Raw genomic sequence first — 23,928 nt, 5'->3', positions numbered from 1 at the left:
AGCACATCATGGTATTACAATGAAACCTAGAGCTGGACAGAAAACACAATGGAAGGAATGGGCATGTGTCCCACGTAAGATAGCATCAGGCATCCCCTGAGGTCAGGGACATTCTGTACACCACTCAGCTGATCCCTCAGTCCATTTGGATTTGTCCTAACAATCAGCACTTTATGCCTGAAAGGGCCCAAGACAATCATTGCCTTCACTTTCCACTACCCTTCAGAGTGACCCAAGGATGTTGCCAGAGGCTCCTTGGACCTTTCAAGGTCACCAGGATGAGGCAAGAAGCCAAGAGGATTCCTCCCAGCCTTATATAATGGACGTCTTGAACCCGGCTCCTGAAATCGAGCAGCGTGTTCCTGACCAGAGCTTGAGCAACTAATACTGATCTGCCCTGAAAGCCTGCCGTCTCTCAGCTGTCAGCCTTCAAAAGCAAAAAGGCTTCATATAAGAAGGTTTTCCGATGGGGCAGAGCATGTTTCTTGAGAACCGCGGCCAACGTTTGGTTCAGGTCTGGCTACTTACGTTCTGTGTTCTGCTTTGCTTCAGGACTGGAGGTAAGTATGGTCCCCACTTCCTGTCCCTGAACAGGTGAAGCAAGAATAAGCCACTCTTCTACATAGGTTGAATCTATGAGCAACCCGGAGGGGATGTACTTTGGGGCAAGAGTGGAATATATGCCTCTTTCAGTGGGGTTGTGATATTTCAGTGTTAGAGCTCTTGCCTTCCTTGAAGAAAGCCCCAGGTTAATCCCTTACCTACCATCTCCAGTTGAACGTTGCAGTGAGAAGAGCGTGGAGTATCCTGATAATGGGGCAAAATAGACAAGGCAGTTCCCTGTGTTTGTAGAAGTGAATCAAATCACCCACCTCTTGTTGCATGTGTATAGTTGGAGAGATTTAGGGCTCATGCACACTACTGCTCATCCTGTGCTTTTGAGGCAAGGGCCAAAGGGTTTTCCATTTCCCCCCACCACTTTCTTCAGGAAAACTCGCTACTTTCGGCTGAATCCAAACAAACGTCAATCCACAGAAAACCTGACTGACGATTGCTTCGATTCAGAGTGTGCCATCTTCAAGAAAGAAGGTCCATCTGTCTAGGTGGAAGGTGTTGCTAGTCTCGGGGCACAGGAGCCTGCCATAAATTTGCATACAATTTCCATATCTTATGCTATATACAGAGATGCAAATATAGTCTGACTTTCCAAGAGAAAAAGATTTGTGCTATTGCTGTTGTGGGACCTATTCTGACAGCTATGTGGGCCAACAGGATTTTGGTGGGTTAGGACATTGAAGATTGACGCGTCCCTCCTCAAATGAAATGATGTCTCTTACAACAGATGCTGTGAAATGCAGAATCTGCAATCCAGGTGATGTGAAGTTTTGCAGAAACCATGATGTGACATGTGAGGGATCATATTGTATGAAGATAGAAAGCTTTTCGGGTAAGTAATGTTTCCTGTTGAATTTCCTAAATAGGGCAGGCCATGCCTCCCGAGTCAGCCGATTGGCTGGCAAGGGAGATGACGCGGCCGAGGATTCCCTCGTGCACACATGGGGGAAGGCGTGAAGCCCGCAACCCCACCTCCTCTCCAGCTCAGAAGTGGCTTTGTTAATTTTTTGGTAAGTATTCTGTGGCATATTATCAGCAGCACAGCTTCCTAGAGACAGCAACAATGATCACATGGTTCCAACACTTTTTGAAATGGTGTGGCCCTTGCCAAGCTCTGACAAGAAGATGAAGAAGAATTGGGATTTAATATCCCACTTTATCACTACAATAATAATAATAATAATAATAATAATAATAATAATAATAATAATTTATTATTTATACCCCGCCCATCTGACTGGGTTTCCCCGGCCACTCTGGGCGGCTTCCAACAGAATATTAAAAACAGTACAGCATCAAACATTAAAAACTTCCCTAAAGAGGGCTGCCTTCAGTTGTCTTTTAAAAGTAAAATAGTTGTTTATTGCTTTTGCTGGGAGGGCGTTCCACAGGGCAGGTGCCACTACCGAGAAGGCCCTCTGCCTGGTTCCCTGTAACCTTACTTCTCACAATGAGGGAACCGCCAGAAGGCCCTCGGCGCTGGATCTCAGTGTCCGGGCTGAACGATGGGGGTGGAGACGCTCCTTCAGGTATACAGGACTGAGGCCGTTTAGGGCTTTAAAGGTCAGCACCAACACTTTGAATTGTGCTCGGAAACGTACTGGGAGCCAATGCAGATCTCTCAGAACCGGTGTTATGTGGTCCCGGCGGCCACTCCCAGTCACCAGTCTAGCTGCCGCATTCTGGATTAATTGCAGTTTCCGGGTCACCATCAAAGGTAGCCCCACGTAGAGTGTGCTGCAGTAGTCCAAGCGGGAGATAACTAGAGCATGCACCACTCTGGCAAGACAGTCCGTGGGCAGGTAGGGTCTTAGCCTGCGTACCAGGTGGAGCTGGTAGACAGCTGCCCTGGACACAGAATTAACCTGTGCCTCCATGGACAGCTGTGAGTCCAAAATGACTCTCATGCTCCGCACCTGGTCCTTCAGGGGCACAGTTACCCCATTCAGGACCAGGGAATCCCCCACACCCACCTGCCCCCTGTCCCCCCCAAACAGTACTTCTGTCTTGTCAGGATTCAACCTCAATCTGTTAGCCACCATCCATCCTCCAACCGCCTCCAGACAGTCACACAGGACCTTCACCGCCTTCACTGGTTCTGATTTGAAAGAGAGGTAGAGCTGAGTATCATCTGCATATTGATGGACACCCAGTCCAAACCCCCTGATGATCTCTCCCAGCGACTTCATAGTTTGCATGGTTAAGTTAAAGCTCGTAGTAATGGTCCAAAAGGGCAATGAAGTACCCTATTTATAGAGAAAAGGGGCATATTTCTTATATTATAAACTGGAGCAATCAAAATCAAGAAAATGGGACAACTTATGTATTGTAATGTTTTGCTGTTCCTGTTCTTGTGGATTCATGATGTGGTAAAACTAATAATAAAAATGGATAAGAGAGTGAGGGTCTGAGGTAGTATTCAACTAGGTTTTACTCAGAAATACTGAATGTATAAACATGACTAAGTTAGACCCACCAATTTCAGTCACTATGCTCTGAGTAAAGATTTGTTGAAGGCTGCCACAGATATCATGTAACCTTGAGCCAATAAAGATGAATGTTCAATAAATGGAATTGCCTCAAGTTTCAATAGGGAACAATAAATCTACTACTGTACAACAATTCAGATTTTCCGGACAGGCTCTGAATTCACTTAGTAATGAACAAAGCGGTTAATGAACAAATGACAAGACTGTCCTTTCCTTGTCAAACACTGTGCACCACTCGGCAGGTGGAAAGTATCAGCAGCGATATGATAAATACTGGACATTTCCAATTAAAATAGAGTATTAGAAAGCTTTCCCCCAGCTCCATTTTGAACACATTGGTTCAACTGTGCAGCTGGGGAGATTCATGGACATATCACAACAAGACAGACTGGGCAACTGTGGGGCAGCAGTACTAGAAAATTTTCCTGGCCTTGGATGCCAGCTATATTTTTGTATTAAACCGCATTGCATATAGGGACCTTGCTTAAGAACAGGGCTTTTTTTCAGCCAGAACTTGCCGGAACTCAGTTCCGACACCTCTCAGATAGTCGCCATTGCCATTCTAAGACAACAAGAGAGGAGTTCATGGTCAGTTCCTGCACCTCTTTTTCTAGAAAAATTGGACTACTTAAGAAGATGAAATGTTGGAGAGGGACAGGAAAAGTAAGGTTACTGTTACAGGAAGTTAATGGGAATGTCACTTGGAAAGTGGTCCATTTTGCAGTAAAGACTTCCAGTCTGAGGGAAAGGTATTCAGGATCTATCCTAGACAACAGTGGTGGAGATTATTATATCTGTTTCTTTTATTTGGACATGTATCTTTCACATGCTTTAATTTTATTCTGTTTTTATGTTGACATTTTAGCAGAATAATTTCCAAGTTCTGTTTTGAGCAGGCATAGGCAAACTCGGCCCTCCAGGTGTTTTGGAACTACAACTCCCATGATCCCTAGCTGACAGGACCAGTGGTCAGGGATGATGGGAATTGTAGTCCCAAAAACATCTGGAGGGCTGAGTTTGCCTATGCTTGGTTTTGAGTTTACTTATAAAGATTGAGTTTAAAATGTAAAATATATATTTCTGTGGAGAATAAGCTTTGTCTTCTCTTTTGGAACAGACTATGTTCTTATTCAATAAAATTCCCTTCATTCACTAGTTAATCTCAAAACTTTCCTTTCTCTCTCCAGGTACAACTGGTGAATTGCTTTCAGTCTTCACACACTGTGGCACTGAACGTTTGAAAGATAAATGTGGACAGGAAGCAAAGGTCAAGGGAGAAATAAAGAAATTGTCGTGCTGTAAAACTGACTTATGTTTTGACTGATTTTACTATTCTGTTCTTGAATTGCTCCTCCTTCCTGTTCTAGATGTAAATTTAGATCAGAGTTGGATGAGGAGTAACCTTTGTCCTCTCTTTTGGTATGGATTTTGGACTAATACAATAAAATTATCTTCATTGACTGGTTAATCTCAAAAAATATACTTCTCTATCTCTCTCCAGTTGAAACTGGTGAATTGGTGAAAGCCTTCAAAGAATGTGGCCCTGATCATATGAAAAGGGTATGTGGAATGGAACTATCAGATGAAACTAAAATGAAAACGTCGTGCTGTGAAACTCACATGTTTTGACTGATTTTACTATTCTGTTCCTAAATTGCTCCTCCTTCCTGTTCCAGAGAACCCATTTGTGCCTACTCATTTATGCATTCCTTCACTGTAACTTCTCCCCACAAAAGTGTGCAATTGACTTCAGCAAGAGGGTGGGATGGGATGTTCCTTGATGAGTTCATAGACACCTACCAAGCAGTGCTTTACACTGTCTACTCTTATCTTCCCCACACCTGACCTCATATGAAGTCAGGCGTAGGGTGGATGTGGGCTGGGCTGGGGGTCTTCTGAAATAGCCTCTTGTGCCAAATGGGGAAGACCAGAATGCTTCCTTATGCCCAGAGGCCAGAGTTCCCCTCCCTTGCTAGAACTGGGCAAATCACAGAAAATTTTATCCAAAACATTCGCTTGTGGTTGGGATAGTGATGAGATTCATTAAACTAGAGGGTGAACTTGGATGGTCTCTGCATGCTCGTGAGCAAAACCATCTGCCTCAAGTCATAGGACAGTTTTCTATCTTGGTCTGTTCTCTGTCTGAGTCTCATGATTCTCTGCAAACTCTGAATGATCATGAGCCCCATTCCTAGAGAGGGATCGTACATTTGGCTTAATTCTGGCAGGGCCCTGATGATTTCTCAGCTCCTAATTACATTCTGAGAACATCTCATTCCACACAGTCAGTCAGGATGGTCAGGTAAGGGGCTGGAGACACTTCCATCTACATTCTCCTGGGTCCTGTCCTTTGGATTCTCAATTCATCTCTTCCTGGAGCTCATGGAACCCCTCTGTTCTTCCCAACCCCTCCTTGTTTGGAGCGCTCAAATGTTCTCTTTTCTCTTTCCTGAACATTGCAATGTAACTGGAACGTAGCAATGCTTTTAAGTAGTTTGGACTGGTGGGAGTTCTAGGTGGCCAATCACGATAGAGTTCGATAATAATAGTTAAAACGATTGCTAGTTTTGCATGCAGAAATAACGTGAGAGTAATACCTTGCAATATTGTTTTCTCAGATGCTTCAATGCTTTCTTTCAATAAAGTTTGCAAGTGAACTTGTGGTCTATATTTTGCTTCCGGTCTGTCATCTGGCTTCAAAATGGTGTCCAAATGTATGCAAACACAGGCAAAAACCTGCTTCTTGATAGCCGCAACCATCATGCAAACTGAGATAGGGATACCTGAAGAGATGTCCAAATGCAGGCAGAGAAAAAGAACTATTCAGCATCAAAGACAGCACATGCCATTTGTTCCCGATACAGGCACCACCCGCCTCACCTGCATGTGATCTACTCACACACGGCCGTGCACACACTTGGCATCACAAAATAAAGAATAAATGAATGCATGGGGATGCTGGGAGGTGGAGATCAGTCTGGCAACATTTGGAGGGCATCAGCCCCAATACAATTGGAAATTCTCAGATATGAGGAGTTCTCAGCCAAGGGCTCCTCCAGATGACCTCTTTATTCAATATTCACTATGGTTTGCTTGAAGCAACCTTCTGCAACGAACAGACTGTGGACTTAGCTACAGTGGTCAATTATAACATTTTGTTGTTGTTTAGTCGTTTAGTCATGTCCGACTCTTCGTGACCCCATGGACCAGAGCACACCAGGCACTCCTGTCTTCCACTGCCTCCCACAGACTCATGTTTGTAGCTTCGAGAGCACTGTCCAACCATCTCGTCCTCAGTCGTCCCCTTCTCCTTGTGCCCTCCATCTTTCCCAACATCAGGGTCTTTTCCAGGGAGTCTTCTCTTCTCATGAGGTGACCAAAGTATTGGAGCCTCAGCTTCAGGATCTGTCCTTCCAGTGAGCACTCAGGGCTGATTTCCTTAAGAATTGAGAGGTTTTATCTTCTTGCAGTCCATGGGACTCTCAAGAGTCTCCTCCAGCACCATAATTCAAAAGCATCAATTCTTCGGCGATCAGCCTTCTTTATGGTCCAGCTCTCACTTCCATACATCACTACTGGGAAAACCAAAGCTTTAGCTATACGGATCTTTGTTGGCAAGGTGATGTCTCTGCTTTTTAAGACGCTGTCTAGGTTTGCCATCACCTTTCTCCCAAGGAGCAGGCGTCTTTTAATTTCGTGGCTGCTGTCGCCATCTGCAGTGATCATGGAGCCCAAGAAAGCAAAATCTCTCACTGCCTCCATTTCTTCCCCTTCTATTTGCCAGGAGGTGATAGGCCCAGTGGCCATGATCTTCATTTTTTTGATGTTGAACTTCAGACCATATTTTGCGCTCTCCTCTTTCACCCTCATTAAAAGGTTCTTTAATTCCTCCTCACTTTCTGCCATCAAAGTTGTGTCATCTGCATATCTGAGGTTGTTGATATTTCTTCCGGCTTGGGATTCATCCAGCCCAGCCTTTTGCATGATGAATTCTGCAAAAAAGTTAAATAAGCAGGGAGACAATATACAGCCTTGCCGTACTCCTTTCCCAATTTTGAACCAACCAGTTGTTCCATATCCAGTTCTAACTGTAGCTTCTTGTCCCACATAGAGATTTCTCAGGAGACAGATGAGGTGATCAGGCACTCCCATTTCTTTAAGAACTTGTCATAGTTTGCTGTGGTCGACACAGTCAAAGGCTTTTGCATAGTCAATGAAGCAGAAGTAGATGTCTTTCTGGAACTCTCTAGCTTTCTCCATAATCCAGCACATGTTTGCAATTTGGTCTCTGGTTCCTCTGCCCCTTCGAAATACAGCTTGCACTTCTGGGAGTTCTCGGTCCACATACTGCTTAAGCCTGCCTTGTAGAATTTTAAGCATAACCTTGCTAGCGTGTGAAATGAGTGCAATTGTGCGATAGTTGGAGCATTCTTTGGCACTGCCCTTCTTTGGGATTGGGATGTAGACTGATCTTCTCCAATCCTCTGACCACTGCTGAGTTTTCCAAATTTGCTGGCATATTGAGTGTAGCACCTTAACAGCATCATCTTTTAAAATTTTAAAGAGTTCAGCTGGAATATCATCACTTCCACTGGCCTTGTTATTAGCAGTGCTTTCTAAAACCCATTTGACTTCACTCTCCAGGATGTCTGGCTCAAGATCCAGTCATGACCGACTCTGGCGTGGCGCGCACTTCTTGCTCAAGAGGCCGGGAGCTGGCGCTTGTCCGAAGACAGCTTCCGGGTCACGTGGCCAGCGTGACTAAGCCGCAGCTGGTGAGCCAGCACCAGCGCAGCACATGGAAACGCCGTTTACCTTCCCGCTCGAGAGTGGTCCCTATTTATCTACTTGCACTTTGACTTGCTTTCGTACTGCTAGGTTGGCAGGAGCTGGGAACGAACAATGGGAGCTCACGCCATCGCAGGGATTCGAACTGCTGACCTTTCAATCAGCAAGTCCTAGGCACTGTGGTTTAACCCACAGCACCACCCGCGTCCCCTACTAATGGTCTTCAGTGATAATTTTGAGGAGAAGTTGGTAAGATGTGGACTAGGTGATACTATGGTTAGGTGAATTTGTAGCTGGCTGATTGACTAAACACAAGAAACACTTACCAAGATTTGGATTTCCCTGGGCAAGATAAAGTGATTAACAATTTTTTAGAAGCAAGTATTTTATTATTCCTTCTGGTTATGGGATCACTGGGAACAGCAAAAACGTACTATTGTGGCACAAGGGGGATTCACATACACCCTTTAGTTCTGGAAAAATATGCCCCTAGGCCCTGAATGGCTGAGGGAAAATCTACTCTGGCATCACGTGCTCATAGAAGCCTGGGACATTCTGTATAGCCCATTTCGATTTTTCTGAAAAATCAGTACATTATGCACCTAACATCTTAAGGAATTACTACCCACATCCCTGTTCCTCTTCAGGGCCACCCAAGCATATTAACAGAGGCTTCATGCGGTGGTGCTGTGGTCTAAACCATGGAGCCTCTTGGGTTTGCCAATAGGGTGAGCTCCTGTTGCTCTGTCCCAGCTCCTGCCAACCTAGCAATTCGAAAGCACGCCAGTGCAAGTAGATAAATAGTTTCTGCTGTAGCGGGCAGGTAAACAGCGATTCCATGCATTCCAGTTTCTATCACGGTGTCCAGTTGCACCAGAAACAGTTTAGTCATGCAGGCCACATGACCCGGAAAGCTGTCTGGGGACAAACACCGGCTCCCTCGGACTGAAAGCGAGATGAGCGCTGCACCCCATAGTTGCCTTTGACTGCACTTAACCTTCCAGGGGTCCTTTACCTTTTACCTTTTCACCGTTCAAGCTTACCAGCATGAGAGGAGAAGCCAAGAAGGTTCCTCCTAGCCTTAAGTAATAGTAAAGGTAAAGGTAAAGGATCCCTTTTGTCGCAGACAAATCTGAGGTTGCGGCGCACATCTTGCTTTATAGGCTGAGGGAGCCAGTGTTTGTCCATAGTTTTTCTGGGTCATGTGGCCAGCATGACTAAGCCGCTTCTGGTGCAACAGAACACCAAAACCAGAGCAGCACACGGAAACGCCGTTTATCTTCCTGCCGGAGTGGTACCTATTTATCTACTTGCACTGGCATGCTTTCAAACTGCTAGGTTGGCAGAAGCTGCGACAGAGCAACAGGAGCTCACCCTGTCACGGGGATTTGAACTGCTGGCCTTCTGATCAGCAAGTCGAAGAGGCTCAGTGGTTTACACCACAGCGCCACCTGTGTCCCTTAAAAGGGAGAATTTTTATGCAGCACTTTGCACACCCATGTAGCTGCCCATCCAGTTACAGACCGGGGCTGTACATGCACACTGCAACAAAGCCACAATGAGGTCTTGTTAATTGAAAGAAACAGGTGTTCCTTCCACGTTAGATATTATCAGGTGGCTACAGAGGTCCGGGACATTCTGTACAACATTTGGCTATTCTCTCAGTCCATCGGGATTTATCCTAACAATCAGCTCATTTTACCGCCAATACTGAAAGGTAGCCACACGCCTCATCTTTGTTGTCCCTCAGACACCCCAGCATGTTGCCAGAGGCTTCTGGTACCCACCAACCCCATCAGGATCAGGTGCCCTGAGATGCTAATAAGGTTCCTATTGGCTTTATAGAATGGCTATGTTGAACCTGGTTCCTCAAGCCAAGAAACTTGTTGTTTTTCAGAAGCTGACCTGCTGCCACTAGTTATTACCAGGTTTTTCTATCCAGAGCAAGATTGGGTTTTCTAACAAGGGGCATCCTGGCTATAGCAGTCAAAAGTCAGAGTACAGATGTCAACTTCTGCCCATAGTTCTCTCAACTGCAACACTTGACCTACTCCTCTGCAAGTGAAGAGCTGCCATTCATTCCAGTCAGAGGAAAGGCAATCATTGCACTTGGGAACAGTGGTAGGAAAACTTGCCCTTCAGCTGATGGTGGTAGATTACCACACAAATCAACTGATAACTTGTTAAACTGGCATCTATAACCAATGCTGTGGAGCCATAAAAATCCATCAGGAGGCAAATGTATAACATGGGCTTACCTGCTTTGATTTCCGGGTCCTATGTCTTTGAACATGGTCTAAGACGGATGCAATATTAAAGGACCATGGGAAGTGAAGGACACGAGGCAGGAGTTGGTAATGCAGGTGAGCTGTGCATAAGCAAGCTGCCAGCTAGCTCTCCCGAAGCTCTTTTTATTAGCACAATATGCAAAACCAGTTAGATAGATTTTGGACTGTGACCTTTACACATCTTCCAATCCTGAGATCGAGGGGTGGTAAAGTTATTTTGGCACCTGTTTCCACCACGTCATTTTCCCCTTGAACCATGTATGACGAAGGAGACAAAGGGCACAGACAGGGCACAGCAGACCACTAAGAGAACAAAGGTTAGATAGAGGGCATGATGTTCAGACACCTGTGGCTTTGTCTGCAGGTGGAAGTGTGCTCCACACCCAAAGGTCACGTGGTCAGACAGCTGAGGCTTGTCTGCCGGTGGAAGTGTGCTCCACAGCTGAGGCCTGCCTGAGGGTGGAAGTGTGCTCCACACCTGGCAGGTGGAAGTGTGCTTCCCACCCGGTGACCATTCCTTCACCATGCATCACTCACGGAAGGTGGACAGAGAAACATACTTGTGCACACCTTTCATACTGCTGTGAGCAGCAACAGAATAAAAAAGTGAGCTCCTTCTAACAACTTTTTAGCAATATGGATGATCAAGCCAGTATGCAGGCTATTTGAGTATTGGTTCCTCAAAACATCTTCGTGTCACAATTGAAACCCAGAGCTGAACAGGGAACCCAACGAAAGGAGCAAGCAATTCTTCCACAAAAGATGAGATCTGGGACGTTCTGTGCAGAATGATGGGTGTGGAGACGCTCCTTCAGGTAATAGCGACTTATGTTTTGACTGATCATTCTATTCTAAAGTTGTTTTCGCCTAGCCATGTAAAAGGGTGGATAACCAATCTTTCCCCTTTGATAGACATAATATTACAACGTTTCATATCATTTCCTTTCGATAGAGGCCAGGTCTTCCTCCTGCCATTGCAATTCAAATGACAGACAAAAGCCCCATGCAGACATTCTGATGCCACGTCTAATCATCACATTAAGGGGATGTTCTACACAGGAAACCCCGCCCCCCAATTTGGCTATCCATACTTGTTAATCAAACAGTCATTCAGTTCACAACTTCATTTCTCCTTCCTGTTCTCGAGAGGAGGACCACTCATTTGTGCTCACTCATTTATGCACTCGTTCATTGTCTGATATTTTCAAAAGTAGGTTCCTCTTGCAAAAGTGCATAATTGACATAGGTATTGGGGTGGAATGGTTCATTTCTTGGGGAGTTGATGGACATGTACCAAGCAGTGATTTGCACTGTCTATAGGATTTGTGGATCTCTTTATCACTCCCCTTCCCTGCTTGAACTTGGCAAATCACAGAAGATGTTATCAAATACAATAGCCTGTGCTAGGGATGGTGACAATTCCTCTCTTCCTGGAGCTCATGGAACCCCGTTCTTCCCAACCTCTCCTTGGTTGGAGAACTCAAATGTTCTCTGTTTTCTTTCCTCAACATTGCCATGTGACTGGAACGTAGCAAAGTTTTAAGTAGTTTGGACTGGTTGGAGTTCTAGGTGGCCAACCATGATAGAGTTCAATAATAATAGTTAAACTCACTGCTGGTTTTGCGTGCAGTAATAATGCGAAAATAATAGTTTGTATTATTTGTTGTACCTTAAGCATCAATGATTTCTTTCAATAAAATTTAAAAATGAAGTTGCGGTCTGTATTCGATTTTGGCTCCTGTGTAATTACTGTATCTTGATCACAAAAGAAATCACTGTACCTCATATTTTCCTTTCCTCAAAATTGAGGAAATCTTAATTATATGGGTCATATCCCATGCTTTGCAACAGACCTCTGTGCTCAGCTGCATTTCCTTTCCCTCTCTGGGCCCCTCCAGCTTCCGGAAGACACAGGCAAGAATACGACAGGGCAGAACAAACAATGCAGATCCTCCATTCTGCATAACACTCTTGGATCGTATATGGCAGTGTTCATATAGAATCCCATACACAAATCACATGAGCCCAGTCAGCATCTGGAAGTATTAATGTAACCGTACCATATTAGTCCCCTTCATGGATCACTGCCTTGCCGTGGCGAAGGGGCTTGAATAACTCAGAGAAGCTATGAACTATGCCGAGCAGGGCACCCAAGATGAACAGGTCATAGTGGAGAGTTTTGACCAAACGTGATCCACCTGGAGGAGGAACCGGCAAGCCACTCCAGTATCCCTGCCAAGAAAACTCCATGGACAAAGACAACAGGCATATAAAAGTTATGACGCTGGAAGATGAGCCCCTCAGGTCAGAAGGCATCCAACATGCTACTGGGGAAGAGCGGAGGACAAGTACAAGTAGATCCAGAGCTGATGAAGCGGCTGGGCTAAAGCCGAAAGGACGTTCAGTTGCGGATATGCCTGGAAACGAAAGGAAAGTCCAATGCTGTAAAGAAAAATATTGCATAGGAACCTGGAATGTAAGAACCATGAACCTGGGTAAGTTGGATGTGGTCAAAAATGAGATGGCAAGAATAAATATTGACATCCTGGGCATCAGTGAACTAAAATGGACGGGAATGGGTGAATTCAGTTCGGATGACCATCATATCTACTACTGTGGGCAAGAAACCCGTAAAAGAAATGGAGTGGCCCTCATAGTCAACAAAAGAGTGGCAAAAGCTGTACTGGGATGCAATCTCAAAAATGATAGAATGATCTCGATACGAATCCAAGGCAGTAATCACAGTAATCCAAGTTTATGCACCAACTACTGGTGCTGAAGAAACTGAAATTGACCAATTCTATGAAGACTTACAACACCTTATAGAAGTGACACCAAAGAAGGATGTTCTTCTCATTATAGGGGATTGGAATGCTAAAGTAGGGAGTCAAGAGATAAAAGGAACAACTGGCAAGTTTGGCCTTGGAGATCAAAATGAAGCAGGGCAAAGGCTAATAGAGTTCTGTCAAGAGAACAAGCTGGTCATCACAAACACGCTTTTCCAACAACACAAGAGACGACTCTACACATGGACATCACCAGATGGGCAGCATTGAAATCAGATTGATTATATTCTCTGCAGCCAAAGATGGAGAAACTCTATACAGTCAGCAAAAACAAGACCTGGAGCTGACTGTGGCTCAGATCATCAGCTTCTTATAGCAAAATTCAAGCTTAAACTGAAGAAAGTAGGAAAAACCACTGGGCCGGTAAGATACAATCTAAGTCAAATCCCTTATGAATACACAGTGGAAGTGAGGAACAGGTTTAAGGATTTAGATTTGGTGGACAGAGTGCCTGAAGAACTATGGATGGAGGCTCGTAACATTATACAGGAGGCAGCAACGAAAACCATCCCAATGAAAAGGAAATGCAAGAAAGCAAAGTGGCTGTCCAATGAGGCCTTACAAATAGCGGGGGAGAGAAGGCAAGCAAAATGCAAGGGAGATCGTGAAACATACAGGAAATTGAATGCAAATTTCCAAAGAATAGCAAGGAGAGACAAGAAGACCTTCTTAAACAAGCAATGCAAAGAAATAGAGGAAAGCAATAGAATGGGAAGAACCAGAGATCTGTTCAAGAAAATTGGAGATATGAAAGGAACATTTCGTACAAAGATTTCCATAATAAAGGACAAAAGTGGAAAGGACCTAACAGAAGCAGAAGACATCAAGAAGAGGTGGCAAGAATACACAGAGGAATTATACCAGAAAGAAACGGATGTCTCATATACCCCAGGTAGTGTGGTTGCTGACCTTGAGCCAGACATCCTGGAGAGTGAAGTCAAATGGGCCTTAGAAAGCACTGCAAATAACAAGGCCAGTGGAAGTGATGGCATTCCAGCTGAACAATTTAAAATTTTAAAAGATGATGCTGTTAAGGTGCTACACTCAATATGCCAGCAAGTTTGGAAAACTCAGCAGTGGCCAGAAGATTGGAGAAGATCAGTCTACATCCCAATCCCAAAGAAGGGCAGTGCCAAAGAATGCTCCAACTATCGCACAATTGCACTAATTTCTCACGCTAGCAAGGTTATGCTTAAAATTCTACAAGGAAGGCTCAAGCAGTATGTGGACCGAGAACTCCCAGAAGTGCAAGCTGGATTTAGAAGAGGCAGAGGAACCAGAGACCAAATTGCAAACATGCGCTGGATTATGGAGAAAGCTAGAGAGTTCCAGAAAGACATTTACTTCTGCTTCATTGACTATGCAAAAGTCTTTGACTGTGTCGACCATGGCAAACTATGGCAAGTTCTTAAAGAAATGGGAGTGCCTGATCACCTCATCTATCTCCTGAGAAATCTCTATGTGGGACAAGAAGCTACAGTTAGAACTGGATATGGAACAACTGACTGGTTCAAAATTGGGAAAGGAGTACGACAAGGCTGCATTTTGTCTCCCTGCTTATTTAACTTATATGCAGAATTCATCATGCGAAAGGCTGGGCTGGATGAATCCCTAGCCGGAATTAAGATTGCCGGAAGAAATATCAACAACCTCAGATATGCAGATGACACAACCTTGATGGCAGAAAGTGAGGAGGAATTAAAGAACCTTTTATTGAGGGTGAAAGAGGGGAGTGCAAAATATGGTCTGAAGCTCAACATCAAAAAAACGAAGATCATGGCTACTGGTCCCATCACCTCCTGGCAAATAGAAAGGGAAGAAATGGAGGCAGTGAGAGATTTTACTTTCTTGGGCTCCATGATCAGTGCAGATGGTGACAGCAGCCACGAAATTAAAAGACGCCTGCTTCTTGGGAGAAGGGCAATGACAGGCCTAGACAGCATCTTGAGAAGTAGAGACATCACCTTGCCAACAAAGGTCCGTATAGTAAAAGCTATGGTTTTCCCAGTAGTGATGTATGGAAGTGAGAGCTGGACCATAAAGAAGGCTGATCGCCGAAGAATTGATGCTTTTGAATTATGGTGCTGGAGGAGACTCTTGAGAGTCCCATGGACTGCAAGAAGATCAAACCTCTCCATTCTGAAGGAAATCAGCCCTGAGTGCTCACTGGAAGGACAGATTGTGAAGCTGAGGCTCCAGTACTTTGGCCACCTCATGAGAAGAGAAGACTCCCTGGAGAAGACCCTGATGTTGGGAAAGATGGAGGGCACAAGGAGAAGGGGGCGACAGAGGACGAGATGGTTGGATAGTGTTTTCGAGGTTACCAGCATGAGTCTGACCAAGCTGCGGGGGGCAGTGGAGGACAGGAGTGCCTGGCGTTCTCTGGTCCATGGGGTCACGAAGAGTCGGACACGACTAAACGACTAAACAACAACAACAACAACCATATTAGTCTGTTTCTCCAAGTCTTTGCACTCAGATTCCAGAATAAAAGGGCCTCAGTCAACTGACTAACCAGCCAACCTTCCACCTCTCCCCAATTAAAAGCATCAGCTCCTTTTGTATGCGGTTTGGCTCCAAGAAATATGAAGGTGGCCAGAATATCTGTTTATGGGATTGCCAGGAATGAGAGTCTGTCTTGCAAGCCTGCTGTCTCTCCATGTCCCACATCTTTGAGTAAAGTTGAAGATACATGCAATATCAAAGGACCACTTATTTATGACTCATGGAGAACAGAAACACATGGCTGTGCACATCATTCATTCCACTATGAGCCGCAGTGAGATACAATGCCCCTTCCGATCTTCAGGAGGAGGGGGGGTTGTGGGATCACGACCCTGCCCACACTCGCTCTCGCGAGGCTGGCGTCAGCCTCGCGGGAGACAGGGATTCACCCAATTACCATACCCTGTGGCGCCAGCCAATCGACTGGCGGCAGGGGCGGGCCTTCGTAGGGCCACTTAAGGTCAGGGCAGCCCCTGGCTCGCCCCCTTTCTTCCCTGGAGACAACGCGGTTTGGTTTCCCTAAGCTGCTGGACCACGTGGAGCTATCTCGGAAGAGGCTTTCCAGCAGGGAAGTTTACCTTTCGTTATTCCTTTCTCCTCTAGGAGTGAGCGCTGCTTAATTCGCCTTTATTGCGCTGCTCTCTTCATAATTGGGTACTTTGGCTGAATTTTAATTGATTGGGGTGCCTGGGGGGTGACTGCATAGCCATTCGTCGTTAATTCCGCTGGTGCGTTGCTGTTTGTGTGTGTGTTTATTGTTCCCGTGGTCAGCAGAGGTGCTTCAGAATTTCCTCATCCTTCCTCCTTTGCTTCTCCCCCTCTCTCCCCGTGGTTTGAATGCTCTTTAATCAGCTGATTTACACGGTCTCCGTTCTGATTTCCAGACTGAGTTCTGCAGTCTGATTTCCAAATACATTCGGATGCGGCTGGGTCCTTAGGTTTTGGGGTCTACTTCAGGGGCCAGTGGTGTGCAGCAATGTTGCACTTGTGTAATGACAATAAAGAATAAAGAAAGAAAGCACTGGCCTCCCTCCTGGCAAGGCAAACCGATACTACGTGACCTGACATTCTTAGAATTCTTTCCCATCGTTGTTGCAATTCATTTATGGGAAGACCAGTTCAAAAACCATAGGGTTTGTTTTTGGACGGACAATCTATCGGTCGTGTCAGTTTTGAATAAACAATCGTCACGCTCACCCAGAGTAGCGTCCCTTTTACGGTACTTTGTCCTTACCTGCTTGCGCTTGAACCTTCACGCTTCAGCCAAGTTTGTCCCTGGTATTGATAATAACATCGCGGATGCTTTATCTCGTGTCCAGATGGAACGCTTTCGCTCATTGGTGCCGGATGCGCAGCAGCAGCCGCAACCATTCCCGGAGCACCTCTGGAATATTGGCAACGAGAAGCAATAAAGGGAGTATTGTCTGCGCTAGCGCCCTCTACCCTGAGATCGTATAATAAGGCATGGCTAGACTTCACATCCTTCCGCATCAGAAAGGGACGGTCCAAGCCAGGCAGGCCACCGTCCAAGTCTGAAGTCATAGAGTATTTGGTCCATCTTAGAGATCTTGGCCGGGCCCCCAAAACCCTCAATATTCATTCAGCGGCTATATCCTTCTTTTCTAAAACTTTATTTTCGGCGGATCCCTGTTCGCATTTCGTGGTGCGTAAGATGCTTGAGGGCTGGCGCAGGGCCAGGCCTCAAGGCCGGGACAGAAGAAGGCCAATAACTTTAGATATACTCACCCAAATCCGTAGAAAGCTGAGGGCCCTGTGTTGGTCAAGATATGAAGCAAGATTATTTTCAGCAGCGTTTTCTTTTGCATTTTTTGGCGCCCTACGCATAGGCGAAGTGGTCTGTGAGGACCGCGCAGCCTCTAGGGGGCTATTGCTGGAGGACGTAACTGTGGGTAGTTCGCATGTAATGTTAAAAATCCGTAGTTCTAAGACTGATCAGCTTGGCAACGGAGCCTTGGTTCGCCTTCAGGCGACTCAAAAGGTGGGCCCTTGCCCTGTAAAGGATGCTAGAAAATACCTGTGTGTAAGACCAGAATCTCGGGGCCCCTTTTTCTTGCATTCCGACAGTTCCTCCCTCTCAAAGCAGCAGTTCACCAGGGTCTTGCGCAAAGCAATTGCCGCCATCGGGCTTCCCCAAGAGGAGTACGCCGCGCACTCCTTTCGCATTGGGGCAGCGACCACCGCCGCCCATATGGGCTTACCGGCGGAAAGAATTATGGACATGGGTCGATGGAAATCTAACGCATACCAGGGTTATATCCGTAAGCCCTTCTAAATTCCCCTCAGCTTTCTCCCCGGGCACTCCTCCTGATCCGGTTCTCCGATTCTCTCTTTTCAGGTACTGGTGTGGTTCGACTGTGGATCCTCGGCCACAGCATCGTATATTGGGCAAAGCGGCGCGCCGAACAAAGGGGCTGGGATAAGGAGCTACGGCTACCCAGCAGGGTCAAATTGTCATGGATCACTAGGAGGGGTATGCGTTGGGAAGAGTTTTTCCCAGTCGTATCCAGAAAAATCGCTGCCGAGGGCCCACCCAGTGCCATGGTCATCCAGCTGGGCGAGAACGACTTGGCGTATAGGAAAGGGGTGGACTTGATATGGAACATTATCAATGACTTGGAATTGTTGAGGACATCCCATGAAAACATTACAATAATTTGGTCATCTTTGCTGGAAAGGCGATGTTGGCGGGATGCAGAGAAACCCGTGGCCGTGAACAAAGCTAGGAGGATTGTGGAGCGCACGGTGGCTCGTAGAGTGGCCGCATGGGGCGGTCGGGTCATTCAGCACCCATGCATACGGTTTGACAAGGAAATGCTTTATCGCTGGTATGGCGTGCATCTATCTGATGCTGGCTATGATATTTGGTTGGCAGATATTTTTCAAGGCATTAGGGATTGGTTACAGGTCTGAGGGTATTGGCGGCGAGCCGGCTTGCGGCTCGGTGGCGGTAGGCATTGGCCGGGGTATTATCATGCAGATGAGGTTGGGGGGGAGGAACGCCATCACCTCCCCCAATGCTTGAAGGGTAGTTCGTTAAAGGACTCCGAGGGGTGACGCCTCGTCCGAAACCTACGGAGGCTAGGGCCTAAAGCGCGCCCCCGAGCGGTAACCCCTCGGGGAGTGCCTAGGGATATGCATCTCGGGTGGCTCCCCCTGTTGGTGTTTAACCCTTCCCGGTCAGACCGGATAGTCGGTTAGGGCCAATGCCTAAAGCCAATACCCTTCTTTCCTGTAATCAATAAAGTTGTGGCCATTTTCGCCCATTAACCTAAAACTCTGTGTCCGTTGTCTTCATTTATTCCACCTGTGGGGGGGGAGGGAATAGCCACACAAAAGAAAGCTGCTAACACAACGATTTGGGAATATGGGCTGGCCAGAAGTCACCCATTGTGTTTCATCTGCAGGCTGGTTGAGAGTTGCCTGCTCGGCACATCTTACTATTACAACTGAAACCTGGAGCTGAACAGAAAACCCTCATAAGATGGCATCAGGCATCCGCCACGGTCCGCGACATTCTGTACAGCATGCAGCTGATTTCTCAGCCCATTTGGGTTGTCCTAACAATCAGTACTTTATGCCTGAAAGGACCCAAGACAACCATCGCCTTCACTCTCTGCTGCCCATCCGAGTGACCCAAGCATATTGCCAGAGGCTCCTTAGACCTTACAAGGTCACCAGGATGAAGCAGGAAGCCAAGAGGGTTCCTCCCAGACTTATATAATGGATGTCTTGAACACGGCTCCTGAAATCGAGCATCGTGTTCCTGCCTGCCCTGGAAACCTGCGGTTTCTCAGCTGCTAGCCTTTGAAAGCTGTCTCTCCATACAAAAGGCATTCCAATGGGGCAGAGCTTGTTTCTTGGTAATCGAAGGCCACGTCTGCTTCAGGTCTGGCTACTTACATTCTGCTTTCTTCTTTGCTTCACGACTGGAGGTAAGTATTGCCCCCATCCCAGAAGAGGTAAAAGAAGAAGAAGCTACTGTTTTAGATAGGTTGAATCTATTAGTAGCAGGAGAGATATACTTTGGGGTGGTAGGGAGGAAATGCCTTCTGCCATAAGTTTGCAATAATTTAGTGTTATGGTACATGCTTTCATGCAGAAAGCCCCAGGTTAATCCGTTAGCATCTCCAGTCCAAAGGTTTCAGGAAGAGAGGGTGGGACATCTTGAGACTCTGGGAACAATAAAGGAGCAAAATGGACAGGTAGCTTGAAATGCTGGAAGGCAGCTCTGTATGTATGTAGGAGTTAATCAGGCTGCCCAACGCCTGGTATATGTGTAGTGGTGGTGTTGTGGTCTAAACCACTGAGCATCTTAGGTTTGCCGATTGGAAGGTTGGTGGTTTAAATCCTTGTGGTGGGTTGAGCTCCCATTGCTCTGTCCCAGGTGCTGCCAACCTAGCAGTTTAAAAACACACCAGTGCAAGTAGATAAATAGGGGTGAGCTTAGAGCTCATTGCAGGACAGAGTTAAACTTCCATTGAGGGAGAAAGCTGCTTTTCTTCTGGGAGCGCCATCTTTGGAAAAAAGAGGATTTCCTTGTCTGGGTGGAATGTGTTGCTAGATTAAGGGCACAGGAGCATGCTATGAATCTGCATAGAGTTTTCTCATCCACAGAGGTGTAAATTTTGTCCGACTTTCCATGGGGAAAAGAATCCTAATGCTCTAGGATCTATTCTGACAGCTATGTGTGCCCACAGCATTTTGGTGGGTTGGGATATTGAAAATCTTTTGGTCCCATCCCAAATTAAAGAAAGGGGTTTCGCTTGGTACTATGCTTTGCAGTACATCCAGGAAAGAAAATTGATATAAATGAGGGAAGTGGTAGGAGTCGCCGGGCTTCAGACTCCTTGCCTACCTCCTAATGAAGCCCCAGATTTGGTGACCAGTGGGTGAAGGTGATGCTTTCAGGGAGAAACAATAAAACAATTTTTTGTGCCTCCTACAGCAGATGCTGTAAAATGCAGAAAATGCATGCCAACAGGTCGTGACAAGCCATGTGGATCAAAGGCGAAGACATGTGAGGGGCCATTCTGTGTAATGACAGAAAGATTGTCAGGTAAGGAGGCTTTTCTCTCTATGTTCCTCCTTTTTGATGATGTGACTAGGATTTGCCTCTTCTGTGCTCTGGTAACCTCTTCATTTCTCCGATGAAAATGGGAATATCCTATTCCACAATGGTAATTATACTATTTATTCCGCACACATCTTACTGGGTTGCCCCAGCCACTCTGGGCAGCTTCCAACATGCATAAAAACATAATAAAACATTAAACATTTTTTTTTTTAAAAAAAACCTTCCCCATATAGGATTGCCTTCAGATTGCTTGGGAGTCCTCCATACCCTCCAACATTTCTCCAATGAAAATAGGCACATCCTAAGATAAAGTGGGGCATTCCAGAATCAAATCAGAAACCGGCTTCTCTAATTGGTTCATGAACAAATTGACAGAGCTGACCTTTCCTTGTCAAATATTGTGCATTGCTTGACAAGTGCAAAGTTGCAGCAGCAATATGAGAAACACTGGGCATTTACAACGAATGGAGCATTAGAAAGCTTTTCCCCAACTCCATTTTGAACACATGGATTCAGTTGTGCAGCTGGGGAGATTCCTGGACATATCACTGCAAGACAGACTGTACAACAGTCTTCCAGCAGAACTGGAAGAGCTGCTTCATTAGAGTCTTGAATGCCAGCTATATTCTTACATTAAGCCACATTACGTAGAGGGACCTTGCTTAAGAAGATGAAATGTTGGAGAGGGACAGGAAAAGTGAGGTTTCTGCTTCAAGGAACTAACTGGCATGTCACTTGGAAAGTAGCCTATTTTTCAGTCTGAAGGAAAGGTATTTGGGATTTATCCTAGACAACAGTGGTGGAGATTCTGAGATTTAAGGATTTGTTTTATTTAGACATGTATTTTGCATATGTTTTATTTTATTTTATTTTAATGTTGACACTTTAGTAATTTTAGAAGGGGGGATCAGTTTTAGGTATGCATTTGTCAGTGGAGCTTAAAATGGAATTTATTTCAATGTGCTGTGAGCTTTGTCTTTTCTTTTGGTATGAACTATGTGTTAGGATTGTCCTACTCATGTGTAGGACCCTGGTAGAGACACAGGCCCAACTAGCATGTTCTCTCCCTCCTGGTCTGATGGGAGCTTCAAAAGCTTTCTCTAGCCCGAACATCACCATACCAAGTGGCATTAGCACGCTTAGGAACAGCAGGGTGTTAGCAGTTTGTTTAACAAACTCAGTAGCACAGCATTTTGGCTAAACCACTTTTATTTACAGATAATACACTTGGAGCATTCTGACTTAGCTCCTTCCTCTTTCTCATCAGACAGAAAAGAGAAAGGACAATAGTCCCACATCACGGAAACACAGTAACATACACATCCTGTCTCTGTCACTTCCCACACTGTGGAATGAAAACATACACCGTCATGTGATAGAAAACAATCCCATGACTGCAAACATGGAGCAGGAATCCTAACACTTTGGACTCCACTCACCAGTTAGCATCAGCATAAGTACTTCTCTTTCTCTCGCCAGGTCAAAACCAAAACTTGAAGATCATGAAATTCTGTGGCAAAGCTGAGAATAAAAAGCTCTGTGGAACAGAAACGAAAACAGGAGAAAAACTTAAAGTACATTGCTGTGAAACCGACTTCTGTTTTGACTGATTTTACTGTTGTATTCTTGTATTGTTTTAACCCATCCAGAAACCTCATGGTAAAGGGTGGGCAGCCAATCTTTCTCCTTCTCTTTCACTTTCTCCTTGGAAAGACATAATATTAGAACATTTCATATCCTTTGCTTTTGACGGATGTCTGGTCTTCCTCCTGCCATTTTAATTCAAAAGACAGAGCAAACACAGAAAAGCAACAAACCCCACCCCGAGACTGCGATTCTACCACTGCAACCACTATTACACAACTGATAGCAATAGTAATAATAGCAAATTTGTTCCCCACTCATCTTAAATGTGGAGCTCCAGATGTTCATTTACCCCATTTTAGGTACCCCCTTCGGCTCATGCTCCTGGCTTGAAATCCTGCTCTTCTTCAGCCTCACAATTTGGCCAAGGCTGGGGCAGAGAGGGAACAATCAGGATTCCCTCAGGTCCACTCCCGGGGGTTATGCTGTTAGGGTATGCTGTTAAAGGGGTCCGTGATGCTTCTGTCCATTTGCCCAAGTGGGAGGGGGGCTTGGGCCTCAGTGTTCCTAGGGGTAGAGATCCCTGCGGGGATCCCCCTTTTTGATGTAAGTCATAGGAATTCTCACTGCCGGGTTGACCCTGATGTCATTTCCGGTAGGCTTAGCCAATGCCTATGGCCAAACCACTTCATCTGTAGTCAATAAAATTGTGGCCTGATTTGATCTCATTCCACTGTGTGGCCTCATTTATTGGTAGCTCACTTGAGCGGAGGAAGGGTGCACACCCTGGGCCTGAAGACTCTAGGAAGCTTCTAACAGAATATAAAAATACAACAAACCATCTGACATTGAAAACTTCTCGATACAGGACTGCCTTCAGATGTCTCAAGGTCACTCCTTAATTGCCTTGTTAGAGCATCTCATCCCACTATCACAGTCAAGATGGTCAGAGGGGAGGCTGAAGCCACTTCCATTCAGACTCTCCTAGGTCATGTCCATCAGATTCTCAATTCATCTCTTCCTGGTGCTCATCGGATCCTGTTCTTCCCAACCCCTCCTTAGTTGGAGAGCTCAAATATTCTCTTTTCACTTTATTGAGCATTGCCATGTAATTGGAACGTAGCAAGGCTTTTAAGTAGTTTGGACTGGAGGGAGTTCTAGGTGGCCAATCAAGATAGAGATCAATAATAATAGTTAAAATTACTGCTAGTTTTGCATGCAGAAAAAAATGTGAGAATAATAGCTTGCAATATTTGTTGTACCTTTTGCGATAATGCTTTCCTTCAATAAAGTTTAAAAATGAAGTTGTGGTCTGTGTTCTATTTTATTACTGTGTAATTTTTGTGTCTTGATCACACAAGAAATCACTGTACCTTATATTTTCTGTTCCTGCCTATTTTAAAAGTATGCTTTGCAACAGACTTCTGTGCTCAGCAGCACTTCCTCTCCCTCTCCTGCTTTCCCTCCAGCTTCCGGCAGGCACAGACAAAAATACAACAAAGCAGATCCTCCATTCTGCATAACACTCTTGTATCATATATGATTGTTGTTGTTGTTTAGTCGTTTAGTCGTGTCCGACTCTTCGTGACCCCATGGACCAGAGAACGCCAGGCACTCCTGTCCTCCACTGCCCCCCGCAGCTTGGTCAGACTCATGCTGGTAACCTTGAAAACACTATCCAACCATCTCGTCCTCTGTCGCCCCCTTCTCCTTGTGCC

At 45.6% G+C, this 23,928-nt stretch overlaps 1 long non-coding RNA gene across 1 annotated transcript; it reads left to right on the top strand.

Moving 5' to 3' along the window:
* The first annotated feature begins 295 nt into the window (after window positions 1-295).
* Window positions 296-22,479, top strand: LOC307209144. The gene is made up of 3 exons (XR_013835340.1): window positions 296-560; window positions 20,498-20,608; window positions 22,106-22,479. It is a non-coding gene; the product is annotated as an uncharacterized lncRNA (long non-coding RNA).
* The last annotated feature ends 1,449 nt before the right edge of the window (window positions 22,480-23,928 follow it).

The sequence above is a fragment of the Podarcis cretensis genome (assembly GCF_951804945.1).
Source record: "Podarcis cretensis genome assembly, chromosome: 2".
NCBI lineage: Eukaryota > Metazoa > Chordata > Lepidosauria > Squamata > Lacertidae > Podarcis > Podarcis cretensis.
Note: the sequence above shows the minus strand (reverse complement) of the source record. Positions and strands in the feature narration are given on the sequence as shown.